A 12,669-nucleotide genomic window follows, 5' to 3' on the forward strand; every position below is an offset into this window, starting at 1 on the left:
GCGGCTTGCTTCAATTTACATTTTTGTTACATTACACCAGGAGTCCCCAACTGTTAGAAACTGGGGCGCTGGAAGATGTCTGCATTTTGAAAAAGCTCTCTCACAGCTTCCTCCTGCCTTTGCTGCACTTTTCATCTCCTGGTCTCGACTCAGCAGCAGCATGACCTTCAAAAAGGAAAGAGCGGCTTCAGCAGCAAGAGCTTGCCACTTGCTTTCCTTCTGCCGGATGCGAGCTACAACGAAATAGCGCTGGCAGCTGCTCTCTTAATGTGGCCGGTGCCAAACACACTAATCAGACCTGCGGCTGTAATATCTGCCCAAAATCGGCTCCACGGGGCTCTTCAGGTCCCACCACTTTCTCGGGCTCATCCACCATCCTTCCACCTTCCAGAAACCTTGCAAAATCCAGAGCAAAGCTGTCACAACCTGATGAATCTGCCTCTACCCCTCTATCATCTGAGGTGAATGATGCCTGTGCTTTCACTGACAACAGCATCCACACTGATCCGATCTCTGCATTCCCAACCACAAACCAGCTCATGCTAGATACCACTATGAAAGACATGTTATTGTCATTGAGATCATCCCTGCAATCTGACATCATGGCTTGCGTTACCCAATTTAAAGGAGAAGTATGGCCAAAGCTTTTTTTGGCTGTACTTCACCTATGGATCACAGGAGTACAGTTCATTCTGCACTCCTGTGACCCGTTTTCTGCTGTAGGCTGAGGTCACCGAGCAGGTCCAAGCTCTGAAATGGTGGGGATGCACCCAGAAGCCTGGGTCGGCACCTAGCTCAACCTCTCAGTGATCTGTCAAGAGCCTGAGCCAGCCACCCTCTCCACAGCCCAGCGTTCCAGTGAGCGCTGGAGGGTCAGAGCAGAGATCCGGACACTGACAGCCACGGCGTTCTGCTCAGAGCGGAGAGAAGAACTGAGCGAACAGCAGTGTTTGATCATCCAGTTCCCAATGCAGAGCCAACGGGGGGACAGATGCTGCCACCACCTAGGTGAGTATAAATGTTTTTTTTTAGAATATCACCCCTGCTAAACAACATACCACATAGACAAAAGTCTTCCACTACACCGGTCCCTGGTACCAAAAAGGTTGGGGACCACTGCATTACACAACAAGTCAAGGGAACCGTGAAGATCCTCTGGAATGCAGAAACTGCCTTCCCAGAGACCAGGTCACTTGCATCAACATCGATTCTTTAAGATGGCTATACCAATAAGATAACCTTATGGGTCCAGCACTATTTTCCATTTTCCTCAACTTAGTTTTCTTTTTTTTCAGGGTTTTTCCCTTTATTTTCACCTAGTGATTCTATGAATAGCACACTTCCCTTCCCTGTCCCTTTGTGACTACATTTTTTTCCTCCACTCTATCTACGGAGCAACGGTTGTCAGGCTAGTGTGGTATATAGACAGGCTAGGGTAGTATATAGACAGGCTAGGGTAGTATAAGGGCAGGCTAGGGTAGTAAATGGGCACGCTAGGGTAGTATAGGGACAGGCTAGGGTAATATAGGGGCAGGCTAGGGCAGTATAGGGGCTGGCTAGAGTAGTATAGGGGCAGGTGGAGTGGCCCAGGAGGCAGTTGTCACCATGACACGCAAAACTGCTGGGAAAAAAACTTTGGTCGTCAATTGCTGGGTAAATAAAAGAGAAGGAGAGGCGGCCGTGGTTCAATTTGCTGCCTCTCTCAAAGTGCTGCCTGGGTCCAATGGATCCACTGGGACCAATGGTAGGGCCGGCCCTGCTTGTAGTTTGTAGAAGAAAAGTACAGGTTTTTATGTTTTATTTTTGGGTCAAAGTGACTAGGACACTGAACTTGCAATATCAACAAGTAATTTCTGTGCTTGCTGAAAAAAATGTTTTTAGCCTGAAAAATTAAAACAAATGCAGCCACCACATCTAAGGACAATTACGTTGAAATATATAAAAAAAAAATTAGGTTTGGATATGCTTTAAGTTTGCCTTTATCATCTTTCACCCTACTCTTTTCTGATTCTGTTTTTCATATTACCTTTTTTTTCCTAGCACATCCCCTAAAGAGCCACAGGTTAACTGGGAACCCCCACGCTGCACAGCCAGGCACACCGAATCTTTACAGTTACTTCAGAGTCAGGAAACAGTCCAGCACTTTGTTGTTTTTTTTGCTTTATTGGAGGGATATAACTTGGGCAGGGATTGGGAAATTATGGGATGCCCACTTGACTTCAAACTACTTCAGGGACAAAGTCTCCTATATACAGTCTATACATGGGCGCAGCATAAGAGGTCTCAGGGGTCACAATCGCAGCCCTGCCCCTGGCTCCAGGGGGCCCGTGCAGCCTCCCTGTCATATTATCATAACCTCCAGTTGGTGTCATCTGATATGGTAAAACACGGTGCCACCCCCCCATTGGGCTCTCACCTGTTTAGCCTGCCACAGTGCCTCCAGGCTGCGTCTCTCCCCCCACACCACTCCCCTTTAGGCTCTCTCCTGTCTAGCCTGCCACAGTGCCCTGCAGACACCATTGCGGTCAGATGTCAGTTCCTACTTGATGATGTCACCCAATGGCGGATGTCACTTGGGTGCGGTATGCACCCCCCATAGCGACGCCACTGCTCAGGACATTTTCTTGTATGTGCTTCTAGATACTTCATTAATGGTCCATGCTGTATGGAAAGCTGATTTTTAAAGTGGAATTCCAGCTTACAGCTAACTAACCTTAAAACTGTCACTCTGGTCCGGTCACATGATCTAACTTCCCTGTGTCAGCCAGGGAGAGGAAGGAGCACCTATAATGGATGGGCCATTGAAGACTATGGGTGACATCACCTCTACAATGCATTTCCAGCCATTGCTGAAGCTCTGTCTCTCTCCCCTGCAGCTGATGCTTGTTGACACAGGGAATCATGTGACCAGACCAGATTGGCCTGAAAATAGGTAAGTATATACCTCTTTCTTACACAGATTAGTTAGCATAAGTGTTAGAAAGGAGTAGGGAACAATAGGGAAGCTGGAATTCTACTTTAAGGGTCTGTGTTGATGGGCTTTTGTTCACTTTAGATGGATTTTTTAAGTTACAAGTCTATGGAAAAGAAAACCACACTTGAAGTAGGTCAAATGCAGACCAGAAGGAGGTCAGATGGACCTGTCAATGAATTCTGCATGATCTCAGAAGAATCTCGAACTTATGTAAAACTGCTACCATCAGCATAACTCATAAATCTGATGTAATCAAGAGACTATGAAGAGCAATAAATGGTTTGCTTGTTCTTCACACAAGTGTTCTTTAAACAATATCTTTATTCTATATAGCAAGGTCCAGGACCTCCAGAGGCTTAATGGTGACCTCCAGAGTCAGGGACAGCTGACATCCTTCTGGGTGGAGTGGGTTATGGCATGGTGGGTGTACTACAAGATGAAAAGGTGGGCGCTAGACACTTTTTGAATGCAAAGAGATTTTTTTGTCTCTTGAACAGAACTGTGGGAGAGAGGGTTAGGTCCAGGGCACCCTTTCGTAGATGCAATAATAATTGGCAGACTCTGAGACTTCTATAGGAAGACAGCTATACAGGTGAAGGCCTCCAGCCTGACACCACTTCTGTATAGGTAGAATCGCAGTCTCCTATGGCAACAATCTTGTAGAAGTTACTGGATGTATTCAACTATTGGCAACACAAACGGTTCTCCGTTTACTTCACAGTCACTTACTGTGGGCCTTTACTCAACAAAACTCCCAGTCTTTCACTAGACTTCGGATCCAATAGCCACTGGATCCCCTGCGCTCTTCCACTTTAGTGCTCAGTATCTTCCTCAAGCGTCACCCTGCTTCCCTGCTGGGTCCCTGGCTTGGAACTTACAGATACCCTTCCAGCATCACCCCTGCTGACCCGCTAGGTCCCTGGCTTGGCACCCACTGATGCTCCGCAAGCGTCATCTCTGCTGTCCCGCTGGGTCCCTGGCTTGGCACTCACTGAAGTTTTCCCATTTCTTCACCGCCCCTGGCTACTCCGGTACTGACTTCTGCTTACTCACAGTAACAAGGTGGATGGTCTCTTAGTGGCAACAGCTTCCCCTTACACCTCCAAACACAGCTGGTTCCTCATCTGGCGGAACCACTACTCCTGGTTGGACTATTAGCCAGCAGTCCCAACCCTGCGCTGCTCTCCCACTCCTGGAAAGGCCCTCAGGCTGCCTAACAGCTAAACGTCCCTGGGATAGGCCTCATGCTACCGTTCTAGCAGCCCAGGGCAGCACATCACACGTCCACCCAGACAGCCATCCGGGTGGCACAAGAACCCCGAACAGCTGACTCCACCCAAATAAATAGGCTCTCCCAGTAGGCCAAGGGATCAAAGAACATCCCTGCCCATTGGCTGAGACAACCTATCCATTCATGTCTAGGCTTGCAAAGCCCCTGTCTTATCCAATGACACTAGCACAGTGCCACCCAGTGCCAGTTTTCATGAGTTCCATTATTTTGCACAGGTGATTTGATCAGTTTCACTGCCTTAGTATGACCACAGCTGTTTCATCTGAGGGAAATCCTGAAAACATGACCTGTTGGGGCTCCTTGAGGACTGGAGTTGAGAAACACTGTTCTAGAGTATGCAAAGCCCTGACCTCAACCCTAATGAACAGCTTGGGGATAAACTGGTACACAGATTTATTTACCGTATTTATCAGTGTATAACACGCACAGGCGTATAACACACACCCAAAGTTTAGGAGGGAAGTTTAAGAAAAAAACTTTTAAACGCCCATCAATGCAGCCTTATCAGTGTCCATCTGCAGCCTTGCCCATCACTGGAGCATGATTTGTGCCCATCTGCTTTAATTTGCTGCTGTTTGCAGCATGATTAGTGGCCAACTGCACATCAGACTTTCCCCTGCCGAGGAGGGAACAAGCGTCGCCGAGATAGACAGAGCCGCATGTCCTGTGTACTCGGCTCCTCTCGGCTCGTCTCGCAGTCCCGCCTCCTATGATGGACATAACACCGGTCCAATGTCGGGAGGCAGGACTGGGCATGACTGCGAGTGGAGCCGAGAGAAGCCGAGTACACGGGTGATTCCGCTCTGTCTATTTCGGCAGGGCTCGTTCCCTCCTTCCCCTCCAAGGCAGCCGTTCGGCGTATAACACGCACCCATGATTTTCCCCTGATTTTAAGGGGAAAAAAGTGCGTGTTATACGCCGATAAAAACAGTATTTCAGGTACTTATGTAGCACTGACACTTTACTCTGCGCTTTACATATATATTGTACATTCACATGCCCTGCCTTCATGGAGCTTACAATCCAAGGTCCCTAACTCACATTCATACTTACACATACTAGGGCCAATTTAGACAGGAGCCAATTAACCTGCCTGTATGTCTTTGGAGTGACAGACACGGGGAGAACATGCAAACTCCAGGCAGGTAACACCATGGTTGGGATTCGAACCAACAATCCTAGTGCTGCTTGGCAGAAGTGCTAACCACGTAGCCACTGTGCCGTGACCAGGTCTTCTCATCCAGTGTCAGTATTTGACCTAGTGAGAGAGGGGGCAACACCATAGTAATGCCTATTGTCTTGGAATGGGATGGTCAACAAGCTAATATAGGAATGATGGTCAGGTGTCTTTTATCCATATTTTACCTGTATTCCGACTCCTGTACACCTCCCGACCTTAGCCTGGTAATAGGTAGTAATCATGTTGATTATTTGTTCTTTTGCTTGGCAGTTTGTTGGGTATATATAGAGTGGCAAGCCCAATGAATGGATCCTGGGAGTCCAAGTGCCTCCCGCTGTGATACAGAGATTGCACCAATTACTGTGACATGAAAGTCAAACCCTGGGCTTAGTGCTCCTCCCACCGCCTCCCACCCTTGTGGCCCTTCCACACTTGTGGCCCTCCCAGCAGTTATGCTTACCTTTTTCTGATTTCTTCTTGCTGGTCAAAATTTTTGGTGGGTCCTCTTCCTCTTTGATCTTCTCCCAGTGGTTAACAATGCTGGATGATGCAGAGGGCAGTGCTGAGATGATGACATAAGCACACTTCTCCATCAATACACTATGAGTACAGAGTACCAAGTTCAGGGATTTGCTGCAAGATCACTTTTATTGGTGGTGGGAGAGGTACCCACCCCCCTCCCACCGCACACCGGTTGTCTCCGCAGCTTACTGGACCCGCTGGTAGCGCTGGAGACGAACTAGTTCTTTCCCGTGGATGCCTGGCTGCCGAGTGAGGGGAAGATGGCCCCTGCTCGGCTCCATAGCATGGGAGGACGGAAGCGACGTCATAGCTCTTAAAGGAGATTTTTTTTTTTCAAGTACCTTTTTTTTCATTTTTTTTAATTGCATTTTAGTATAAGTATGTGATCTGAGTTTTTTTTTTTGACCCCCAGATCTTATATTTAAGAGGACCTGTCATGCTTTTTTTCTAATACAAGGGATGTTTACATTCCTTGTAATAGGAATAAAAGTGACCCAACATGTTTTTTTTTAAAAAAAAGGCAGTGTCAAAACAAAAAATAAAAAGTAAAATAAATAAGAAAAAAAAAAAAAAAGTTTAAAGCGTCCCGTCCCAACAAACTCAAGCGCAGAAGCGAACGTATATGTGAGTATCACCCGCATATGAAAACGGTGTTCAAACCACACATGTGAGGTATCACCGCGATCATAAGAGCGAGAGCAATAATTCTAGCCCTAGACCTCTTCTGTAATGCAAAACTGGTTACCTGTAGAAATTTTTAAACATCGCCTATTGAGAGTTTTAAGAGTAAAGGTTTGTCACCATTCCATGAGCGGGTACAATTTTGAAGTGTGACTTCAATTTAGTCGGTGTAACCTTATCTTTCACAATATAAAAAAAAAAAATTGGGCTAACTTTACTGTTGTCTTATTTTTTAATTCAAAAAAGTGTACTTTTTCCAAAAAAAGTGCGCTTGTAAGACCGCTGCGCAAATACGGAGTGACAGAAAGTATTGCAACATTTTTATTCTCTAGGGTGTCTCTCGATGCTCTCTGTCATCGAGAGCACTGATCGCTGTCCTGTGTGTTGAAGCCCAGTCCCCCCACAGTTAGAATCACTCCCTAGGAGACACTTAACCCCTTCACCGCCCCCTAGTGGTTAACCCCTTCACTGCCAGTGTCATTTACATTAAAAATAAAGATGCTGTAAAACTATCCCCTATTTTGTAGACGCTATAACTTTTGCGCAAACCAATCAATATACGCTTATTGCGATTTTTTTTACCAAAAATATGTAGAAGAATACATATCGGCCTAAACTGAGGAAAAAAATAGTTTTTTTTATATATTTTTGGGGGATATTTATTATAGCAAAAAGTAAAGTAATGCGTTTTTTTCAAAATTGTCGCTCTTTTTTTGTTTATAGCGCAAAAAATAAAACCCGCAGAGGCGATCAAATACCACCAAAAGAAAGTTCTATTTGTGGGAAAAAAAGGTCAATTTGTTTGGGTACAATGTCGCACAACCGCGCAATTGTCAGTTAAAGCGACGCAGTGCCGAATCGCACGAAGTGCTCTGGTCAGGAAGGGAGTAAAATCTCCCGGGGCAGAAGCGGTTAAAGAACACAGCATACAGGGATATGGGAAATGATTATCGACACTGACACACGTACACCTACACAGGTTGAACTGGATGGACTATTGTCTTTATTCAACCTTACCTACTATGTAACTATGTAAGAGCGATCCAAATGCTGACAGCTCTTCAGAGAGCAAGCACATGTGAATGAGACCTTAACTTTTTTTAAAAAATTTAAACAATTTTAATTTTTTTTTTTTTATGAGGACATAGATTCATCAGTCCTTTCACAAACTGAAGCATAGTAAACAAAGTTTGTGATGTCAGTGATGTTACTATGCTTCAGTGATGAATGAACACAGGAGTAATCGGCACTGATCACTCCCTGTGTTCATTCAGGAAAGGAAGGTCTGCTAAATATGACAAATCCCCCCATCCCCGCTCTCCATCCTGAAACAATCCCCCGTGTGCCCTCAGCAGCTGCCGGTGGGAGAGGAGGAATGCTGGCAGCGCTGGGGGAGGGGAGCACACAGGACAGGGGGTGCAGATATTAGAACCAATTAACTAATCCCCCTGCATCACAGCCAGGGGAAGGAGAAAGCCAGCAGTGCTGCTTGGCCGATGCCAGGGCCCCACTTTTGAACTGATGGGCCTGGGCCCAGTACGGGAGGGCCAGCTGTACTGCCTTACCAACGACCCTGAAGGTAAGGATTGCAGCTAGAGCATTTAAAAAAAAAAAAAAAGTCCATTAGTGTTTACAGAGAGAAGTTCGTCACTTAAGCTGGCCATACACCTATAGATTATCTGCAAATTTTCTATGGTTAGATAGAAAATGTGCAACAGATCTCTCCATGTTCGCTAAACTGTGTGGATGGAGGAATCTCCCACTTTTTCCATCTAACCATAGAAAATCTGCAGATAATCTATAGGTGTATGGCCAGCCTTAGAAGACAACAGTGTGCAGCTCTGGGATCAAATTACATGCAGCCTGTTCATTCTGACTGTTTCTCTTTCAAGGACTTCAGCAAATATTATTATAAATTGTACAGAAAGCACAGCTAAAATAAATTCTTCTTTTGCCAGGACTCAAAAACACTTCCTATTCACTCCCAGAATTACAGTGACAATCATTTGCAGATAAAATTACAAGCTAAACCCGTGTGTTCAGTTTGTTGTAACCCTTTGGAAAACACAGCAAATAAGGATTTGGAACCCAAACAAAGCAAACAAAACTGTGTTCAGCTGCTCTAAACTTATTAAAGATTTGTGTCTGTGCATTGCATGTGCCAGGGATGGACATCATTGTAGACAATCAAACAACACAGTGAAATCAAAGGCTGAGGAAACAAAGATTTAATGTGACTTCATATAACTAAGGATTACAGCCATGAATCACCTTACTCCCTTCTAGATTTGTTCAGCCATATGTGATTTATGCTTCCTAAGCCGGTATAATGATGAAGAATCGTTTTTTATTAACATGGCTAAATATAGAAGCTGCCGTACGACCTTATATAAACTGAAAATAGCACTTGCCAATGCAAGCTTAAGCTCAAATCCCTCTTTAACCTTTTTATAGGCATTGTCAGACGGCTTGCAAAAAAAGAAAAAAAAAATCCATGAATTTCGGAGGCCGGTAAACAGCCATCGTTTGACATCCTTTTCTCAAGGATGCCGCGTGCTACAACGCGCTACTGCGTAACACTTTTATTCTGAGGAATTTCTCTTGAATGACATTATTGGACATATTTATAAAGTGATAACCCAGAAATTCCTGATGATTTTTTTTTTTTTCATTTTCTAACAGTCAAAAGACTTAAAGCGTATCTAAACCCAAATCAAATACCGTATTTATCGGCGTTTAACACACATAACACGCACCTTAACTTTAATAGGGAAGTTTCAGAAAAAAAACTTAAATTTTAAAATAAGGGTCGGTGCTCTGCAGCCTCACCAGTGCCCATCAATGCAGCCTGATCTATGCCCATCTGCAGCCTCTAATGTGCCCATTATTGCAGCCTGTTTAGTGCCCATCAGCAGCCTCTAACATGCCCATCTGCAGCCTCTAATGTGCCCATTATTGCAGCCTCTAACATACCCATCTGCAGCCTCTAAGGCCCCTTTCACACTGGGGTAGTGGGGGCATCGGCAGTAAAATGGTGCTATTTTTAGCGCCGCTTTACTGTCGTTTTAGTGGCGTATTCGGCTGCTAGCGGGGCGGTTTTAACCCCTGCTAGCGACCGAAAAAAGGTTAAAACTGCCTGCAAATCTCTGCAAAGCGCTGCTACAGCGGCGCTATGCAGGCGGTATAGCCGCGCTGCCCCACAGATTTCAATGGGCAGGAGCGGTTTAGGAGCGGTGGATACACCACTTCTTCACCGCTCCAAAGATGCTGTTTGCAGTAGTTTTTTTTCTCTCCTGCCAGCGCACCGCTCCAGTGTGAAAGCCCTCGGGCTTTCACACTGGAGACACAGCAGCAGCAATTTTAGGTCGGTTTGCAGGCGCTATTGCTAGCGCAATAGCGCCTGCAAACCTCCCCAGTGTGAAAGGGGCCTAATGTGCCCATTATTGCAGCCTGTTTGGTGCCCATCTGCAGCCTCTAACATGCCCATCTGCAGACTCTAATGTGCCCATTATTGCAGCCTCTAACATGCCCATCTGCAGACTCTAATGTGCCCATTATTGCAGCCTCTAACATGCCCATCTGCAGCCTCTAATGTGCCCATTATTGCAGCCTCTAACATGCCCATCTGCAGCCTCTAACATGCCCATCTGCAGCATCTAGCATGCCCATGATTGCAGCCTGTTTATTATACATCGGCAGACTCGCCTTTGCAGATGATAGCAGCCGCGCCAGTGCTGGATGACCCACATCCGCGATCTCCTGTGTATCCGGCGCTCAGTCATTCACAGTCCCACCCGGCTCATATGATGGACAGAGCAGTGGTCCAATGCTGGGCCAGGGGGGCGGGACTGTGTGTGACGGCGCTGGATACACAGGAGATCGCGGCTCTGTGTCATCCAGAGGCGCTCTTCCCCTCCTTCCACTCTGAGCAGCAGAGAACGCCGTATAACATGCACACACGATCTCCACCTGATTTTCAGGGTGAAAAGGTGCGTGTTATATGCTGATAAATACAGTATATTGTCACTTATCAGTCGTTAAATGTGATGGCTGCATTAAATGTATTTTTTCAGGCTTTTTTTTGCTTTATTTAATCAAATTCTGCAAATAACACACTTCACATCCCTAGATGGCTACACTAATCTCTCCATTGTATCTATGGAGGAAGCCATGGTTATCACACACACTTTTCAAACATGTCTGCCAAGAAAATTTGTATCTTGTGGTAGAAGAAGAGACCTTCATGCCTCAGATGTATATTTCTATTATTAGATGCTCAGATAGCAAGCAATTTGTGCTGCAAGTTTGAAAATGACTTGGTAATATATGGTGAATCTACAGCAAGAGCCCTGTGTGTCACAGTGACCCCTGTGGTGGGATGACTATTCCACAGCATAACTGAAACAGAACTTGCACAAGACTTTCAGAATGTTTGCATTGACAATTTATCTGGAATCATGCATTGGGGATTTCCTGCAATTGTGAAACAAACTTGTGAAGCCTGGCAAGTCTAGCAATAGCTTACCACTTCAACTTTGCTCTTGCTAGAGATTTGCCACACAGATTTGCTACAAATTGGAAAAGTGTCAACTAGAACTCTGCCAGTGACAATGTGCAGCAAGTTAACAGACTTACAATTCAAAACTGCCACAAATTTGTGGCAAGTTATCCTTGTAATCTGGGTTGCTACTGTTGGACAGAAACGTATAGCCCATAAACGGATATGTTCCATCCCTCTTATTTTTTATTTATAGAAACAACCCTTTAATCTTCTTATTCAAAGAGAAAAACCTGTATTCCCTGAAGAAGCAGCAGTTGACTGTGAAACGCGTCAACCTTGGATCTCTCAAGTAATGCAACAATAGGAGCACATCTAGCGCTATTCTACACTGGGGACGGAAAGTATTCAGACCCCCTTAAATTTTTCACTCTTTGTTATATTGCAGCCATTTACTAAAATTATTTAAGTTCACTTTTTTTCCTCATTAATGTACACACAGCACCCCATATTGACAGAAAAACAGAGAATTGTTGACATTCTTGCAGATTTATTAAAAAAGAAAAACTGAAATATCACATGGTCCTAAGTATTCATGCCCTTTGCTCAGTATTTAGTAGAAGCACCCTTTTGATCTAATACAGCCATGAGTCTTTTTGGGAAAGATGCAACAAGTTTTTCACACCTGGATTTGGGGATCCTCTGCCATTCCTCCTTGCAGATCCTCTCCAGTTCTGTCAGGTTGGATGGTAAACGTTGGTGGACAGCCATTTTTAGGTCTCTCCAGAGATGCTCAATTGGGTTTAAGTCAGGGCTCTGGCTGGGCCATTCAAGAACAGTCACGGAGTTGTTGTGAAGCCACTCCTTCGTTATTTTAGCTGTGTGTTTAGGGTCATTGTCTTGTTGGAAGGTAAACCTTCGGCCCAATCTGAGGTCCTGAGCACTCTAGAGAAGGTTTTCGTCCAGGATATCTCTGTACTTGGCCTCATTCATCTTTCCCTCGATTGCAACCAGTCGTCCTGTCCCTGCAGCTGAAAAACACCCCCACAGCATGATGCTGCCACCACCATGCTTCACTGTTGGGACTGTATTGGACAGGTGATGAGCAGTGCCTGGTTTTCTCCACACATACCACATAGAATTAAGGCCAAAAGTTCTATCTTGGTCTCATCAGACCAGAGAATCTTATTTCTCAACATCTTGGAGCCCTTCAGGTGTTTTTAGCAAACTCCATGTGGGCTGTCATGTGTTTTGCATTGAGGAGAGGCTTCCGTCGAGCCACTCTGCCATAAAGCCCCGACTGGTGGAGGGCTGCAGTGATGGTGGACTTTCTACAACTTTCTTCCATCTCCCGACTGCATCTCTGGAGCTCAGCCACAGTGATCTTTGGGTTCTTCTTTACCTCTCTCACCAAGGCTCTTCTCCCCCGATAGCTCAGTTTGGCCGGATGGCCAGCTTTAGGAAGGGTTCTGGTCATCCCAAACATCTTCCATTTAAGGATTATGGAGGCCACTGTGCTCTTA

This window comes from Aquarana catesbeiana, linkage group LG01 (assembly GCF_042186555.1).
Source record: "Aquarana catesbeiana isolate 2022-GZ linkage group LG01, ASM4218655v1, whole genome shotgun sequence".
Taxonomy (NCBI): domain Eukaryota; kingdom Metazoa; phylum Chordata; class Amphibia; order Anura; family Ranidae; genus Aquarana; species Aquarana catesbeiana.